This window comes from Chelonia mydas, chromosome 2 (genome assembly GCF_015237465.2).
Source record: "Chelonia mydas isolate rCheMyd1 chromosome 2, rCheMyd1.pri.v2, whole genome shotgun sequence".
NCBI lineage: Eukaryota > Metazoa > Chordata > Testudines > Cheloniidae > Chelonia > Chelonia mydas.
In genome coordinates this window covers 133876876-133895033 of record NC_057850.1, presented here as the reverse complement: position 1 = coordinate 133895033, position 18158 = coordinate 133876876, and positions in this window count along the sequence as shown.

The window sequence follows — 18158 nt, the reverse complement described above, 5'->3', positions numbered from 1 at the left end:
TGACTCATCTTTCTTCTCCTGTACATGTGTACACACAGTTGTGTGTGAACAATGAGCCTTTCCATTCTGAATGAATCCTCAAGTACTTCAATCTCTTAACACATCCATGGATGCTTTGACGTGCATTCGAAAGCACAGATTATATCTACATGATAAAATCTTTTAGCCCATGCCTCTGACCACCTCACCTGCTCTTTGCCTACTAGTCAAAGTCCCCTGCAACTTCCTGCAATAGTCCAACCCCATATAGCTTGAAGCCATGTGACAGGTGGCTATAGCCTGGTGAATCTGGCATCTGTACTTTTTCAAAAACAGTTTTAGTCTCATGAAACTGATTCTTCTGTAACTTTGTGGCTTAAGAAACAGAAGTAATTTGCTCCCCCTAAGGAAAAGGGGCCAGGATAGCCTTTCACTGCTGTGAGGTCCAGCACAGGTCAAACAACAAATTCTCTACTTAGAGTAAGACACGTCAGTCAGTGATGACTAAGTCCATCGCGAAATACCTCAGGTGCACAAATGTACCTTTTTCATCTCTTTGTGAATGCTTCTAACTTGGCCTACCTCAGACCATGACTCTATTCCAGCAGTAAATACCAAGTGGGTGATGGCATTGCTTTAAGTGATCTGGCCTGCATAGCAACCCAAGATAGGATGTGGATAACTCCAAAATTACTGAGCTGTCTCAAAGGGACTGGCAACAGCTTTTGCCATAATCTTTCATGACTTAAATACTAAAATGCTAAGCGTCTTTCAAAATAAATTCAGACTTGTAAAGATCTTTTTAAGATCCAGAATAGATCAAAGGGATCTAGGCACCTAATTCCTTTTAATGTTAATGGGAGTTAGATGCCTAAATACTTTGGAGGCTATGGGCCTTGGTCCATTGTACTTTCATCTGGCTATCTAGAGGAGATGTAAAATGAACAGTATTTCCCCTTCACTGCTCACTTGTCAGTGTTTCTATGATGTTTCTAATTAGGTTTGGAAGATAACTTAGTAACGGATTTACACCAATTCACATACAAAAACTGTGTGGAGGTAATGCGGTAACTGCAACAATGTGTTGTTGTTCCATCTCTTTACTGATCAACAGGATTTTTCTCCAGTGACAACTCTTAGGCCCCTTTCATGAAAAAGGACAGTTTTGTGATGAAGGCAATGCACTGGAACTCTAGCAATCTGCTTTCATTTCCCAGCTGTCCTGCATGTTTCTTATATGACTGTGCAAATCTATGCCTCAGTTTCCCCATCTGTAGACATTTAATTTCTCCTTTGATTTAGACAAACAGCCCTATCCAGAGGCTCAGTTCTGGCAGTTCAGCCCTTCTACTAAGCAGCAGCTCAATCAAATAATAGCACCTCCATATGTTGGCCTATGTCGCAACATCCATACCTCACTTTCAAAAGCCAGGTGAAACAAAGGGTCCCTGCAGTGTGCACTGAAATCTGACAAATACAAACTGTCTCAGACCAAGATGGGATGGCATTCTAGAATCCTAAGCCTTTACAGGTAATGCCAGCCACCCTTACTCCCATATATGAAGAGGCACCTTTGCTGATTGCAACTGTGGCAATGTGTCACTGGAGGAGCCCTCAGATAGACATTGGGATAATACTATTTTTCCTGCCCAAAAGAGGTGCTGTGATTACAAACTCATTCATATTTGTGAAGCACTCTGTTACTATGAAATCATAAAATTATAAAAATAAAAATACCAGTTTTAATGTACATAATAATCCACTAGCTTTACGTTTTAAAACATCACTAAATTGAAAAAATTCATTCAAATTAGTAATAATGCACAAAGCAAAACAAACCCTAAATAATCTTATCCAGAATGGTAATCTTAAAACAACAATTTGCTACACTTAAATAAAAGATGTGTTCAAAGCTCTGCTTATATTACAAGGAATAATAGTTTTAACTGAATTAATTACATATTGCCACTTACACAGTTTGTTGGAACAGTATAATTCTCACATAAATGCTCTTACCTCAGCTTCATATATCAAGTTCGCAAAGGTGCTGTCCTTATTTAATAATAATCATGGCATCAAGCAGGGGACTGTTAGCCAGTACATATATGTTAGGCATAGGACATACCATATTAATATTATATTATACCCAGCATGTGGGCAGTTATGTTAACTGTGCTTGCCTATGTCAAGAAATATATATCCCACAATACTGTGCAAAGCTAAACATAGCTTTTAGCATAAGCAAATATAATACCTGTCAAAGTCAACATACATTTGCTCTATACTCTAGTACAGTGACTCTCAACCTTTCCAAGTTTCAGAGTAGCAGCCATGTTAGTCTGTATCCGCAAAAAGAAAAGGAGTACTTGTGGCACCTCAGAGACTAACAAATTTATTTGAGCATAAGCTTTCGTGAGCTACAGCTCACTTCATTGGATGCAACCTTTCCAGACTACTATACCCCTTTCAGGAGTCTGATTTGTCTTGTGTACCCCCAAGTTTCACATCACTTAAAAACTACTTGCTTACACAATCAGACATAAAAATACAAAAGTGTCTCAGCACATGATAACTGAAAAATTCCTTACTTTCTCATTTTTACCATATAATTATAAAATAAATTGATTGGAATATACATATTGTACTTACATTTCAGTGTATAGTATATAGAGCAGTATAAACAAGTATGTATGAAATTTTAGTTTCTACTGATTTTGCAAGTGGTTTTTATGTAGCCTTTCGTAAAATTAGGCAAATATCTAGATGAGCTGATGTATTCCCTGGAAGACCTCTGCGTACCCACAGCGGTACACGTACACCTGGTCGAGACCCACTGCCCTAGTACAGATTGGAAGGTACCTTCACAGGCAACTGATTTGGAATGCAGTATCTAAAATAAAGACAAGGAAAGGTGCAACATGGTACCAGATAAAACAAGGTAAAAAGCTGCTTAGTGAATTTGAATCTTGAGTGATGCATACAGTGCTTTCTAACTTGTTAAAAGGTCAGGTATAAAGAATGGTAGGTTGGGGGGCATATTTTTGAAGTACACTTACTCTGCAGCATGAACATGCTGCAAGATGAGAATTGCTTTCTGAAAGGCTGGGTATGTATGTCTCCTTTTCATATTGTACTCTTGTCTTCAGGAAATAAATTGGCTAAGCTTGGTTATTTGGTCTCAAACATTTTTAATATTGAATCACAAGTGTAGTCAATCAATCAGCTACCTATTCTAGAAATAATAGAGAGCTGAACTCACTTCTGCATTCAGTGTTTACACATATTACAGGGGGAACAGAAGCAACCATTACCTAAAGCTTCCTAATATTAAAATATAAGGCTAGAAAAAAATGTAAGCTAGAACACCTTCATGATCTGCAGTGAGATTTTGAAGATTGGCAGGGTTTAGTCCTGGGGTCAGAGAACTGCCTTTTGCTGTGCCCAAGAATTTCTGTGTGGATTTGGCCAAGTTATAGAAAGTCAAAAATAACTATTTTGTATTCTGGGTAGGGTCGGTAATCGTAGCTAGACACTTGCTAGTATAATCACTCATTCAATCCACATTTAGCACAATACAAGTATCTCATTGCAGCATGCCTCAACAAATTCAATTTCAAAATGGGACACAGACAAAATGGATCCTCCATGTCCTCTGTGTAAGGTCATGGTGGGCAATCTGTGGCCCGTCAGGGTAACCCGCAGGCGGGCCACGAGACAGTTTGTTTACATTGACCACAGAATCATAGAATATCAGGGTTGGAAGGGACCTCAGGTCACCTAGTCCAACCCCCTGCTCAAAGCAGGACCAATCCCCAACTAAATCATCCCAGCCAGGGCTTTGTCAAGCCTGACCTTAAAAACTTCAAAGGAAGGAGATTCCACCACCTCCCTAGGTAATGCTTTCCAGTGCTTCACCACCCTCCCAGTGGAAAAGTTTTTCCTAATATCCAACCTAAACCTCCCCCACTGCAACTTGAGACCATTACTCCTTGTTCTGTCATCTGCTACCACTGAGAACAGTCTAGATCCACCCTCTTTGGAACCCCCTTTCAGGTAGCTGAAAGCAGCTCACAAACCCCTCCACCCCCATTCTTCTCTTCTGCAGACTAAACAAGCCCAGTTCCCTCACCCTCTCCTCATAACTCATGTGTTCCAGTCCCCTAATCATTTTTGTTGCCCTCCGCTGGACGTTTTCCAATTTTTCCACATCCTTCCTGTAGTGTGGGGCCCAAAACTGGACACAGTACTCCAGATGAGGCCTCACCAATGTGGAATAGAGGGGAATGATCACGTCCCTTGATCTGCTGGCAATGCCCCTACTTATACAGCCCAAAATGCCATTGGCCTTCGTGGCAACAATGGCACACTGTTGACTCCTATCCAGCTTCTCATCCACTGTAACCCCTAGGTCCTTTTCTGCAGAACTGCTGCAAAGCCATTCGGTCCCTAGTCTGTAGTGGTGCATGGGATTCTTCCATCCTAAGTGCAGGACTCTGCACTTGTCTTTGTTGAACCTCATCAGATTTCTTTTGGCCCAATCCTCTAATTTGTCTAGGTCCCTCTGTATCCTATCCCTACCCTCCAGCATAGCTACCTCTCCTCCCAGTTTATTGTCATCTGCAAACTTGCTTAGGGTGCAATCCACACCACCCTCCAGATCATTAATGAAGATATTGAACAAAACCGGCCCGAGGACCGACCCCTGGGGCACTCCACTTGACACCGGCTGCCAACTAGACATGGAGCCATAGATCACTACCCGTTGAGCCCGACAATCTAGCCAGCTTTCTATCCACCTTATAGTCCATTTATCCAGCCCATACTTCTTTAACTTGCTAGCAAGAATACTGTGGGAGACGGTGTCAAAAGCTTTGCTAAAGTCAAGGAACAACACGTCCACTGTTTTCCCCTCATCCACAGAGCCAGTTATCTCATCATGGAAGGCAATTAGATTAGTCAGGAATGAATCCATGCTGACTGTTCCTGATCACTTTCCTCTCCTCTAAGGGCTTCAGAATTGATTCCTTGAGGACCTGCTCCATGATTTTTCCAGGGACTGAGGTGAGGCTGACTGGCCTGTAGTTCCCTTTTTTAAAGATGGGCACTACATTAGCCTTCTTTCAGTCGTCCGGGACCTCCCCCGATCGTCATGAGTTTTCAAAGATAATGGCCAATGGCTCTGCAATCACATCTGCCAACTCCTTTAGCACTCTCGGATGCAGCACATCCAGCCCCATGGACTTGTGCTCGTCCAGCTTTTCTAAATAGTCCCGAACCACTTCTTTCTCCACAAAGGGCTGGTCACCTCCTCCCCATGCTGTGCTGCCCAGTGCAGCAGTCTACAAGCTGACCTTGTTCGTGAAGACAGAGGCAAAAAAAGCATTGAGTACATTAGCTTTTTCCACATCCTCTGTCACTAGGTTGCCTCCCTCATTCAGTAAGAGGCCCACACTTTCCTTGACTTTCTTCTTGTTGCTAACATACCTGAAGAAACCCTTCTTGTTACTCTTAACATCTCTCGCTAGCTGCAACTCCAAGTGTGATTTGGCCTTCCTAATTTCACTCCTGCATGCCCGAGCAATATTTTTATAATCTTCCCTGGTCATTTGTCCAATCTTCCACTTCTTGTAAGCTTCTTTTTTGTGTTTAAGATCAGCAAGGATTTCACTGTTAAGCCAAGCTGGTCGCCTGCCATATTTATTATTCTTTCTACACATCGGGATGGTTTGTCCCTGTAACGTCAATAAGGATTCTTTAAAATACAGCCAGCTCTTCTGAACTCCTTTCCCCCTCATGTTATTCTTCCAGAGGATCCTGCACATCAGTTCCCTGAGGTTGTCAAAATCTGCTTTTCTGAAGTCCAGGGTCTGTATTCTGCTGCTCTCCTTTCTTCCTTTTGTCAGGATCCTGAACTCGACCATCTCATGGTCACTGCCTCCCAGGTTCCCACCCACTTTTGCTTCCCCTACGAATTCTTCCCAGTTTGTGAGCAGCAGGTCAAGAAGAGCTCTGCCCCTAGTTGGTTCCTCCAGCACCTGCACCAGGAAATTGTTCCCTACCCTTTCCAAAAACGTCCTGGATTGTCTGTGCACCGCTGTATTGCTCTCCCAGCAGATATCGGTGATTGAAGTCTCCCATGAGAACCAGGGCCTGCGATCTAGTAACTTCCATTAGTTGCCGGAAGAAAGCCCCGTCCACCTCATCCCCCTGGTCCGGTGGTCTGTAGCAAACTCCCACCACGACATCACCCTTGTTGCTCACACTTCTAAACTTAATCCAGAGACTCTCAGGTTTTTCTGCAGTTTCATACTGGAGCTCTGAGCAGTCATACTACTCTCTTACATACAGTGCAACTCCCCAACCTTTTCTGCCCTGCCTGTCCTTCCTGAACAGTTTATATCCATCCATGACAGTACTCCAGTCATGTGAGTTATCCCACCAAGTCTCTGTCCCCTCTTTCTTCTTTTCTCAGACTAAACAAACTCAATTTTTTCAATCTTCCCTCACAGCTGGTTTCTAGACTTTTAATCATTTTTGTTGCTATTCTCCGGACTTTCTCCAGTTTGTCCACATCTTTCCTGAAATGTGGTGCCCAGAACTGGACACAGTACTCCAGCTGAGGCCTAATCAACACAGAGTAGAGCAGAAGAATTACTTCTTGTGTTTTGCTTACAACACTCCTGCTGATATATCCCAGAATGGTGTTTGCTTTTTTTGCAACAGTGTTACACTGTTCGCTCATATTTAGCTTGTGGTCCACTATGACCTCCAGATCCCTTTCCGCAGTACTCCTTCCTAGACAATCATTTCCCATTTTGTACGTGTGCAACTGATTGTTCCTTCCTAAGTGGAGTACTTTGCATTAGTCCTTGAATTTCATCCAGTTTATTTCAGGCCATTTCTCCAGTTTATGCAGATCGTTCTGAATTTTAATCCTATCCTCCAAAGCACTTACAACCCCTCCCAGCTTGGTATCATCCACAAATTTTATAAGTGTGCTCTTTCTGCCATTATCTAAATCATTGATAAAGATATTGAACAGAACTGGACCAAGAACTGATCCCTGTGGAACCGCATTTGGTATGCCCTTCCAGCTTGACTGTGAACCACCGATAACTATTCTCTGGGAATGGTTTTCCAACCAGTTATTCACCCACCTTTATAGTAGCTCCATCCAGGTTATATTTCCCTAGTTTGTGAGATAGTATCAAAAGCCTTACTTAGATATACCACATTTACGCTTCCCTCTATTCACAAGGCTTGTTACCATGTCAAAGAAAGCTGTCAGCTTTGTTTGACACGATTTGTTCTTGACAAATCCATGCTGTTACTTACCACCTTATTATCTGCTCGGTGTTTATAAAATGATTGCTTAGTTATTTGCTCCATTATCTTTCCGAGTACTGAAGTTAAGCTGACTGGTCTGTAATTCCCCGGGTTTTCCTTAGTCACCATTTTTTAGTGTGGCACTATATTTGCCCTTTTCAGTCCTCTGGAATCTATCCCATCTTCCATGACTTTTCAAAGATAACCAGTAATGGCTCAGACATCTCCTCAGTCAGCTCCTTGAGTATTCTAGGTATCACTTTTTATCACTTTTCAGGTCCTGCAGGCCACAACAGAGGGTCTCAGTCTCCCTGTGCAGGTTCCCCGTCACCCATCCCAAGCTGTATGCATGCGAAGAAGGTTAACATCTTCTCACTTTGTTCTGAGCAGCTCTCCCCTCTCCTCGCTTATACCCACTTGCAAACCATGGTTTCACTGGTTTTGTGGCTGAAGAGCTGCAGATTTATGAGGCCTCCAGTGACCAAAGATAGGGAACTGAATGAGGCTGAGAGTTCGGTATGGACTGGGGAGCTGGCGCAGCTCGGTGGTAGAGTCTATGTGGGCTTCAGAAGCACAGTACTCCAAGCAGTGGCCTGGGGTGACTGGGACAACAAGCCACTGTTGCTGATGGAAACATGGAAGGCCATGTCAACTCTAGAGGATCCATGCAGGCTACGCTGCACCCCTGAGAGTCTGAGTGCTGCAAAGGTGCTCCTCGCTGCTTCAAGGCAAAATGCATGAGGAAGATCTTGATCCAGGATCTCGGCCTGGCAATGGCTTGTGTCAGGTTATCTTCAGGGCCACTGGGGACCGTCCTGGCTGGGACTGCAGAGTAACCTGTGTGGGAGCCTGCAATGTGCAATGTGTTCCTAGGCCAGGTGGAAGGTATGCTGGGATGGACTGGTTCTTGCCATTTCTCTGTGTATGTATGTGTCACTCCACAGGCCCTGAATGAATCTCTGAAGCTATTCAAGGCTTATTCTCCTCAGACTGCGGCCATGCTCTTCTCAGTGGATAAGGAAGCTGGAAAGATTACCTGCTTATGCCAAGTACCTCAGGTAGTACCGTGTGTGTGTGCCCATCCATGTGCCCACCCTGCAGACCATCCACAGGCAAGGCTGCCCACAGCTCCCAGTGGCCGTGGTTCGCTGTTCCAAGCCAATGGGAGCTGTGGGAAGCGATGGTGGGCTGCAGGAACGTGCTGGCCGACACTTCCTGCGGCTCCCATTGGCCGGGAATGGCAAACCACGGCCACTGGGAGCTGCGGGTGGCCGTGCCTGCGGACAATCAATGTAAATAACCTGTCTCGCGGCCCACCAGCGGATTACCCTGATGTGCCACGGGCCACAGGTTGGCTATCACCGGCATAGGGGAATATGCACTGGGTTGAGTTTTAGAAGACTGTGACAAAACCTCACCTCTTCTTCTGACTGGAGTTAATTATTTGCCCTTCATAACTCTTATTACAGAGTTCCATCCCTTGAAGTCCTCTGATCACGGCGCTTACAGACATAATATACTCCATATTCATGATACAACTGAACAAGGAAACCTCCATCTTGTACCATATGAATTTTCAGAGTTGTCTTTAAGTTATCCCACGGAGAGACAAATGAGTCCCGTGTGAAGGTAACATACAGAATTCACTAGGTCTATATTTCAGAAGACTCTTCATAACCTCTTTAGCCTAATAGATATGGGAAAAGTCACCTAGGTTTACAGCTACTCCCTGAAAAGCTAGGAACTATCAAGAATTCAATGGCCAATCTGATAAATAAATCCCAATAAATAAATACAGGTGTCAGTGGGTGGACATACCCATCCAAGCCCCTTATATGGCAGGCATTAGGAAAGCAAAGATACAACAACATATGGGTCTGATTAAATTAATATGTAGAGCTAGTATAAGCATGCCAATAACAATACAACCCAGAGTCTCTCACTGTCTCCAGAGGTCTAACATGTATGCTGAACAGAGGGAAGCAGGGAGATAAAAAGTAAAGCTCCAGAATTCCACATGAATATCTATGGGCAGATGAGCAACTTCCCAATGCTACTCTCCAAGATCTGCCTCAGAAAAAAGAGCTATTCAAGCACATTTCTATTCCAGCCAAGATCTTCAGACAAGTCAACGCTATCATGATCAATGGTATCAGAAGTCACAAACAGATCCAAAAATAAATAAATAAATAAATCAGAATAGACTCCTGGCTGAGGGATATTGTAAATTTCTCTGCTATAAGCAGAGGGAGAGCTCCCCTCATGTCCCTGTCTTGGCTGAATAGCTGTCTCCCACAGCTCTCCTTTCACCTGTGCAGTGAGAACTGCTCATGTTTCAATTCACATTAACTGCTATCTTTGCTCATTGCTAGGAAACCACTAAGAAAGTCAATGCAATCTATCTATCATATCCAGGTCTCAAGCAGGATTGACTGCATGTCACTGAAACCAGAGATCTCTAGAGAAGGCTGAAACTGCTTTGTCATAACCTTTTAACCATTTCTCAAGAGAAGGTTACAGACAAGGCAGTAATACATTGTCAGCATTAAGAGACAGTTTACTTGGCAAAGGGTCAGACAACTATTCATTTGAATGAGCCCAACATATTTTGCTTTCCCACAGGGAGGCATTGAGAATCTCTGCTAACAATAGTCCCAGGATTATTTACTTGCTTCCATTTGTCATGGAGTCACATTGGTCCATCTCATGGGTTGAACACTGCAGTTTTTCAAGCACTTTCAGCAGCTTTGTTTAGTCTCAATTCATTTTTGCTGCAAAATGCACTGGTCATTAGTAACTGGTTCATGTGTTGGTGGCTACTTAAACATTAATTATGAAGATGATTAATAAGACACACAGAAACTTTGAGTTTTATTAATATCATGATCAATATACAAAAAATCACATAACAAAAAAAACCCCAAGGTAAGTACAACAGCAGAATCCGCATCATGTGTACTCACAGATCCATGGGGCTGTGGGTTGTCCCTATCCTTCTGAGGGTCAGGTTTGATTCCCTTTCATGCACCTATTCCTTACACCTACCTATTTCCAAGACCATATTTAATTAAGTCTTGGCAGCTTGTCCATTTGTCATTCCTGATATATATTTTGGGGGTTCCAACAAATGTCATAAGCATTTGTGCAGTTAGATGGTTCTCTATACAATGTGGTGAAAAAAAGTCTGGCTAAATAGGCCTTTGCAGTCTAACTCTATCACATGGTACATATTGCTAAATCTTCTGACCCAATGTTACTTATTTATGCTAAACTTAGATTAGGCCAAACATGGCCTTATGCTAACTATTACTACTACTAGGCCTCTGACCCACTGCAAAGCCCATTTTAAAATAATGGTCACATTTCTTTGCTTACTCCTACTTGCATTTTAGCTTTAGTTTCATTTGCACTAGGTTAGCAAGCTTCCTGACTCTAAGATATAAATGATTATTTACCTGATCAACTGAGCTCAGGCACGGGTCAAAGATGAACAGTGTGGCCTGCCCAAACTCACTCAGGGAAGTTCTTTCTTTTTGTATCCCCTTTGCTGCTGGCTATCATCTCCAGCCATCGTTCTGTAGCAGAATATTCTTGTATTCAATCGACGTTCCACAGAAGTAGCCGTGGAACACACTGATGGACCATTACTGCTCGGTGTATTAGGTGACGGTGGCAGCAGAACACCTTGTCTGACATACTTCGTAATTTAAGCAACAGTGATGTTTGTTCCATACACGTGCCTTATCTGAATTCCTAATAGCGTAAATGATTCCTACAGGAATAAAAAGGGGTGAAGATGTATGTGGAAGGGAGGAAGTACTGGTACATCAGCTTTTACAGGACTTTTCAGGGCGCTATATTTGCTGTGGAAAGAAGATCAGTCTACTGGTCACTGACCACACATACTAAATTGTACAACCAGGGATGTCAGGGCAAATTATGGAGAACTGCTATTACATTCACTTTCTTGTGCTTCATCTTAACTCTGCTGAAGCACAAGATGAGCTCTATCCAGCGGATTTCTAAAAATATTAGTGATCCAGAGTCAAACCCAGGGCCATTGTATTTTAACTCTCACTTTAGATCTTATTAACATTTCCTAATCTCCTGGGTTTGACTCTATACATCAATTTTTTGCTTAACCACAGGCCAGAGTTCTGTCTCTTCCTGGGTTTTCGGCGAGTTAAGCCGAAGCACAGGAAGGGGAGCGTAATATACTTGAAAATTATTTGTTACACCATGATATTTTAGATAAATAAATACGAATGTTCATCAACAGACTGATGTCTTTCCATAGCAGAGATACCCTACAGCAGATGTATTGATACCCCACCTTCCCATGTTTATCTTCAACCCCTTTACCCTGAAATATCTTGTATGTTGGTAGGAAGAAGGAAGGCTTTCAAAAAAACCTGTGTGTTTAGTTAACTGCTTGACCACTGCTCGAGTTACTAGGAACATCAAGCAAGATTCTGGCCTATAGCTGCCAAGTGTTCCAGGTAATAAAGGGACATCAAGATGTTCTATGCCAACAGAACAGCTGACCATCAGCTGTAACTCTCCTTGTGCAATCATCATGTGTGATCTAACAGCTGTGCTGCGCTCCAACAGCCTTTCCCACACTGCTCTTCACTGTGCAAGGACCTACAGGAACAAAGCCTTCATGTATGAGGTGCCTGGAAATGAAATTTCAGTTTTGCATTTGATCTTGCACAGTGTCAGCATGTTGCACGTAAAAGGGCAAGATAAAAAATTAAAAAGAAGTACAGGGGGAACTTCACCCTGCATTACTAGAAGTGCTGGCAGGTAGGCTGCATCTTTCTGGTGTGAGATTTAAGACCTAAAGGGGAGAATATGCAGACCAGCACCTTGTAAGTGTGATGAGTATCTCAATTAAACCCAGACCTCTTCAGACATGTCTGTTCTCTGCCTTCAACCTGCCCCTTTTACTACTCTTCCAATTTCACTGTAAAGAGCAAGTACATATGGGGTTTGAAATTTTCTTCTGCTCAGTGGGAAAGACAATAGTATAGAAGTACTGGTAATAAACTAGATGCCTCATTCCAAGAGTGAGGGAATACACATATCATGTGACCAATGAAAACTAAACCAACACAACTCACATTGCAAATTCTGAAAATTCCCCAACTGCCCACAAACTATATATGAAGCACAATTATTGGCAAAAAATATTCATTTGATTAATAGTTATGAACAAAGTCTCAATCTGCTTCCAAACAATCCACAAATGGAAAAGAAGAGAGTTAGTCAACTGCATGCTTGGTTATAAATTATTTGCTGAGATCTAGACAAAAAGTTCTTCATCCAAAGTTGCAATTATCTAATGGTTCTGGATAGGATGAGATGATGAATTTTACAAAGCAGCTCTATTTTCAAGGACCAATGGAAACAGTACATGTTGTTTGAAGCAAGAAGGCAGCACTGTCTTGTTAACCTTGAATTTATCAGAGCGTTCATAGCCAAATGGATTTTACTTTCATGGCATACTTCCGTCTTTAATTATGATTGTTATGATAGTTTCCTTTCACGTGTATTTTTTTAACAATTGCTTTAAGCATTAAAATAATTTGAGAGCTTAATAGAAAGAATCCACTTCCTCCTTTGTAATTTGTTGGTGTTTTTAAAGCATTAGTTGAAAAGAGAGTAGCTGTAACGCTAATATGAAACTATAATATTTTATTTCGTTTCATTTCATTTTAGGTATTTAATTAAGCATTTTTTAGTTAATCTTGTTGAAGCAAATGAGACAAACTGAACAAAAAAAAATTAGTACTTGACCAATCCTTACATTGGATTTAAACATCACCATTCTCAAATTGTGTTTTATTCTCTCTTTATGCGAGTGTTGGGTAGTACTGCATCCTGGCTGCTGTTTAACTTACTTGAAGAGTTCCTTGGAAGGCTTGTCTTCATGTTCAGTGCTACAGTGACACAGCTGTAGCACTTTAGCGAAGGTGCTCTTACACTGAGAGAAGAGCTTTTCCCATCACTGTAGTTTATCCACCTCCCCGAGAGGCGGTAGCTATGTCAGTGGGAGAAGCTCTCCCATCAACATAGCGCTGTCTACACCGGGGTGGGGGGGTAGGTCGGTTTAACTGCGTTGCTCAAAGGTGTCCATTTTCACACCCCTGAGCAACGTAGTTATACCAATATAGGTCTGTAGTGTAGAAAACTGGCCTGTGTGCAAAACACTCCCTACCTCTTCTCCAAAAGCAAGACAGTTTCCATGTAGGGATCCACCAGGATTGGAAGTGTTTGATAAAGAATTATCATCTCTGGAGATGCATTTTCTCTCACAGCAGATGTGGATTACCTGGCTCAGATCATGACCCAAGGTGTTTTATGCCCCTATCTCCTCCGTACTTATTATTCTTTTAGAATATAGAAGCGGTCTTGCTTGAACTATGGTTTTGATTTAGTGAATACAATATATATTTGGCTGCTGTACACAGTCCACTACTTTTACTTACATTGAATTCCAAGCCCTTTACTCTTAGAATCACAAATAAATCTCATTAAAAGCTTGCTTTGTGGCCTGCATTCCCTCCCCCTCACCCCGACCCCCCCCACACACACACACTCATACTGCAGGTTTAGTTGACTAGCCCCTCAAAAAGAGCACTTGGGTTTGTTTAACACAGAATGAGCTCTTCCTGTGATCCTGTGACTAATCTTAAGTAAAAATCTTCAATGAAAAGAATGGTTAATTTCTGGTCATCACTGATATATATTGCTGTAACCATTATCAGGAAGTCAATGCATCTTAATTAACATGGTGACTCTCCTCTACCGTCTGTGAGGCAAACCCATAACCCGACCAGGGCTGCTCACTCAGCTATAATGTCTAACCCCTCCAGCAAAGCCTGCAGCCTCTAGCTCAGGCATCCTGCAGCAATACATAATCATGTACACATTGGTCATTTCCATTACTGTCTAAAAGGGCTTTGGAAGGGATTACTGACAGTATACCACTACTATGTCCGATAAAGTACCAGGCAGTAAAGGCACGTTGTGATGCTACATTTTCCTTTCAATGTAACATCAGTTGAATATGGTCACATCTTGCTGTCTCAGAGATGCTGCAGTGAAATACCAGCAGGAAAGTGGAATAGTAAGTATACTTTAATAATCAGGACCACAATACATTTTCTATGAGAAAGTTTCCCAGGAATTGGGCAAGGGAGGATGACCAATTTTCACTCAAAACTTTCAAAAATCATTTGTACATAAACTGAGAACACACCTGCCAAACTTCAGCCCAAAATCTATGAGTGACAAAATTATAAGCAGTTGAAAATGATACCTTAGAGTGGAAATGATTGTGAAACTTCAACTAGGAGCAGCCACATTGCATCAGACCTGCGATCCACCAAGTTCAGTATCTTGCCTTGGACAGTAGCCACTACAGATGCTTCAGAGGAAGGTTCAGAAGAACTCCACAGCAAAACCTTTGAAGCCACAGAATACCTTCCCATAGCGAACAACCAATGCCTTCATTAGAGTTCAGTAGCTGGTAGTATATATAGTTGCCCTGAAGCACAAAGATTCACATTCTAGTCAAGCTTTCTAAAAAATCCCCCTACCACTCTGGACGTTCTGGCTAGCTATATCCATGTCTAATCCTTTTTTGAGTCCTATTGCTCCTGGCCTCAGTGGTATCTTATGGCAATAAATTCCTTAGATTGTGCATAAAATATTTCCCTTTATCTATTTTAAATTTCAGGTTCATTGAAATCACATTTTTCTTGTATTATGTGGGAGGGTCAATAGATGTGCTCAATTTATCTACTGTAATACCATTCATTAATTTGTATGTCTAAGTCTCATCCCATTTTATTCACCTCCTCTGTAGAATAAGCATCATTCTCATTATGTGGGCACTTTTCAGTGCCTCTAGAGGTGTCATTAAGTGAATTATCTAAAATACTTAAGTAGACAATCCACTAAAATAAAAAAATTTAAGAGTTGTGCATATTCCTAATGTCTACCTTCCATTTAGCTAATTACAGCCATCAGTTGCTATTCTGGAAACTAAGGGTGGCTGAATAAAATGTAATACTGATCCTTAGCACTTCTATAGTACTTTTCATCTATAGATCTCAAAATCTTTTTATAAGAGGAGTATACTTTCCCTTTTTGATATATAGAAAAACTAAGGCAAAAAAAAAATAAATGTCTTGTATACGGTCAAGCAGAAGAGCTCTGAATAGAAACCTGGTCTATAGAGTCCTATTTATATGCTGTTGACAAGACATAGTTACATAGATGGGAAATGATACTGAAGAGCATCCACAAGTGTATGCTAACTCTGAGGGAATAGTTTATTCAATGATTTGCCCTTTTTGAAGTGTCACTTTTATGACTAACCTGTCGGGATGAAAGACACAGTTCCATTGTTTGGCTCATATCCTTAGCTGTTGTTATATAGTGTTGGAAGTTACCACTAACTTTTGTCACCACAACGCTTACATTAACTCACACTTGGTAAGGTTCTGGAACATTAAACAATTTTAATATATATATTTTAGTGCTATTTAAGGTACTTATTTTATATAGAAAAAGGTTGTTACTTCTCTTCAGGCACACACACACACACACACATCCCTTTTATCCACTGGTAAATAGACAAGCAAACTTTCAAAAACGTGCACAGATGTTCTTTATGCTGAGCCAGAAAACTTTTGAAGCTTAAGGCCATTAGTAATGGTGCTGACAACATTTTCAATAAGTAGCACAATTCTAAATCAGAAATTGCTCATAGGGTTAACTTGTAAAAGCTACTGTGTTTTGAAGTTAGCTGGTTTGAGACAAATAACACAACTGGGAATTGAACAGCTCTGGCAACCGGTAATGCAATTTCGATCCCCGTGTCACTCGTAAGATACCAGCCCTGGTCCATAAACAAAACTTGTTACAGTCCAATGCCCGTTATGTGTGCTCTTGGTGAGATGAGTCGATGGTCTTAGTCCAGTTTCTAGTGACCAGGTCTGCATCACAAACACCCAGTGCGGGACTTCAAGAGGCATGGAGGCGTTGCTCACTCACTCACTCCGAGCAGGAGGCCACTCTCGGTCAGGGTAAACCGGCACGGTTGCTGCACACGCTGCAGTTATTCTGTGGGTAAACAGGGGGGTTCAGGATCCAGGCCTGTACCATCTTGCCACCTTTCATCAGATCCTAAAAGTCAGTTTCCTCCCTAGTAAAGGTGTTTGGCAGGATCCCACCTCTTCTAACATAATCTTGAAAGGATAAAACAGTGTTATAGTGCCATCTACCACGATGCATGCAGGATGCACACAGGAGGCAAGAAATCATGAAAGCCCAAGGGTGTATAGGCTGAGTCAGTGAGCTGATAGATGGTGACTAGCATGGCGATTTTGAGAGTTAATAGTCTCAGGGATGTATTTCTCAGAGGTTTGAAGGGAGAGCAAAGTCCTGTTGAGGTATCATTGTTCTGCAATTGAGCCTCCTTATAGAAAGGGCCTTGATAAACAAGATATTGTAGGAATAGGACCCAAAGGACTGAGACATCCCATAAGGGCCCAGAAGGCAAATAGCCAAGATCTGTACCCTGATGGAATGGAGCTTGAAACCTTTGTTGAAGCCCACTGGATAAAATGTAGGATGTTTTGAATGTTAATAGGAGGGAACGTTCATTCTGTTTCAGGGAAACCAGTTAGAAAAATTGACAGAGATTTTGGATCAAGTTTCATTGGTTGAGGCTGTCTAGTTGCTTTCCAGGATGCTAACAATGTCAGATGAGAAACCTTCTGCTAGGAATCATGACCACGCACCCTCCAGGTCATGAGGTTCAGCAAGACTGGGATGTGGAAGGGAACGTGACCTAACAATAGCAAATATGGATGGAGAAGGAGGAACCACTTAGAACTGAATGAGTAACTGATTTTTGATATGGTGGTTGAACAAAAAAAAATGTGGAAAAAAAAGTTCATTTTGAACTAAAGCGGATTTTTCCCCCTGTAACCAAGTGAAAACATGAAATAATTTGATTTGGGTCAAATGAAACATTTCAAATGTCATTTCAAAACAAACTGTTCATTTTACAAATCTCAAAACAAATCATTTTGACATTTGAAATTTTTTCCCCTCATTTTTTATTCGGCTGAAACTATTAGTGAAAATCAAGCAGAGAATAGCAGCTAGGGAACTTTGCATTGCACCTGGAAGCAAAGCAGTCCAGTGAATGTGTGGCCCAGTGATGACAGAGGGACATGAAGACATCTTGGAAAAAGAAACATTCCCCTGAAAATTAGGATTGTTGATTCAAGCCAACCCACTGGCTCAGATTGTGTGGTCCTTTGGGGTACAAGGCTAAGAGGAGACCAAATGAGTTTCCACCAAAGTGCAAACTTCTAGCACGTCTGTCAGCAGTTGAGGACTGTAGGTGCCCTTCACATTTGAAATAGGCCACCGCTGTGTTGTTTCTGCACAGATCTTAGCATGCTTCCCCAGGATGACTGGGAGGGTGAGAGATGTGCTGGGGTTCCAGTGTTTGAGAGCCAAGCCAATAGCCCAGATGTTTCAATGATTGATATGATAAGCTCACAACTCAACAAGCTGGCATCTGTGGTAACTATAGGGTTACCTTCTTTCCATTAATGGGAAGATTTTGGTACTATCACCGATAAGACCTCAGAGAGTCAGTGTGGCTTTTGTGTGGAATGCGAAACAATGGATATGATTTTTGCTGCTAACCCAAATACAGGAAATGTGCCAAGAAAAAAAACCCCATGACCTCTAGATAGTGTTTGTAGACCTCACAAAGGCCTTCAACACTGTTAGTCACGAGGGTCACTGGCGGATTTTGCACA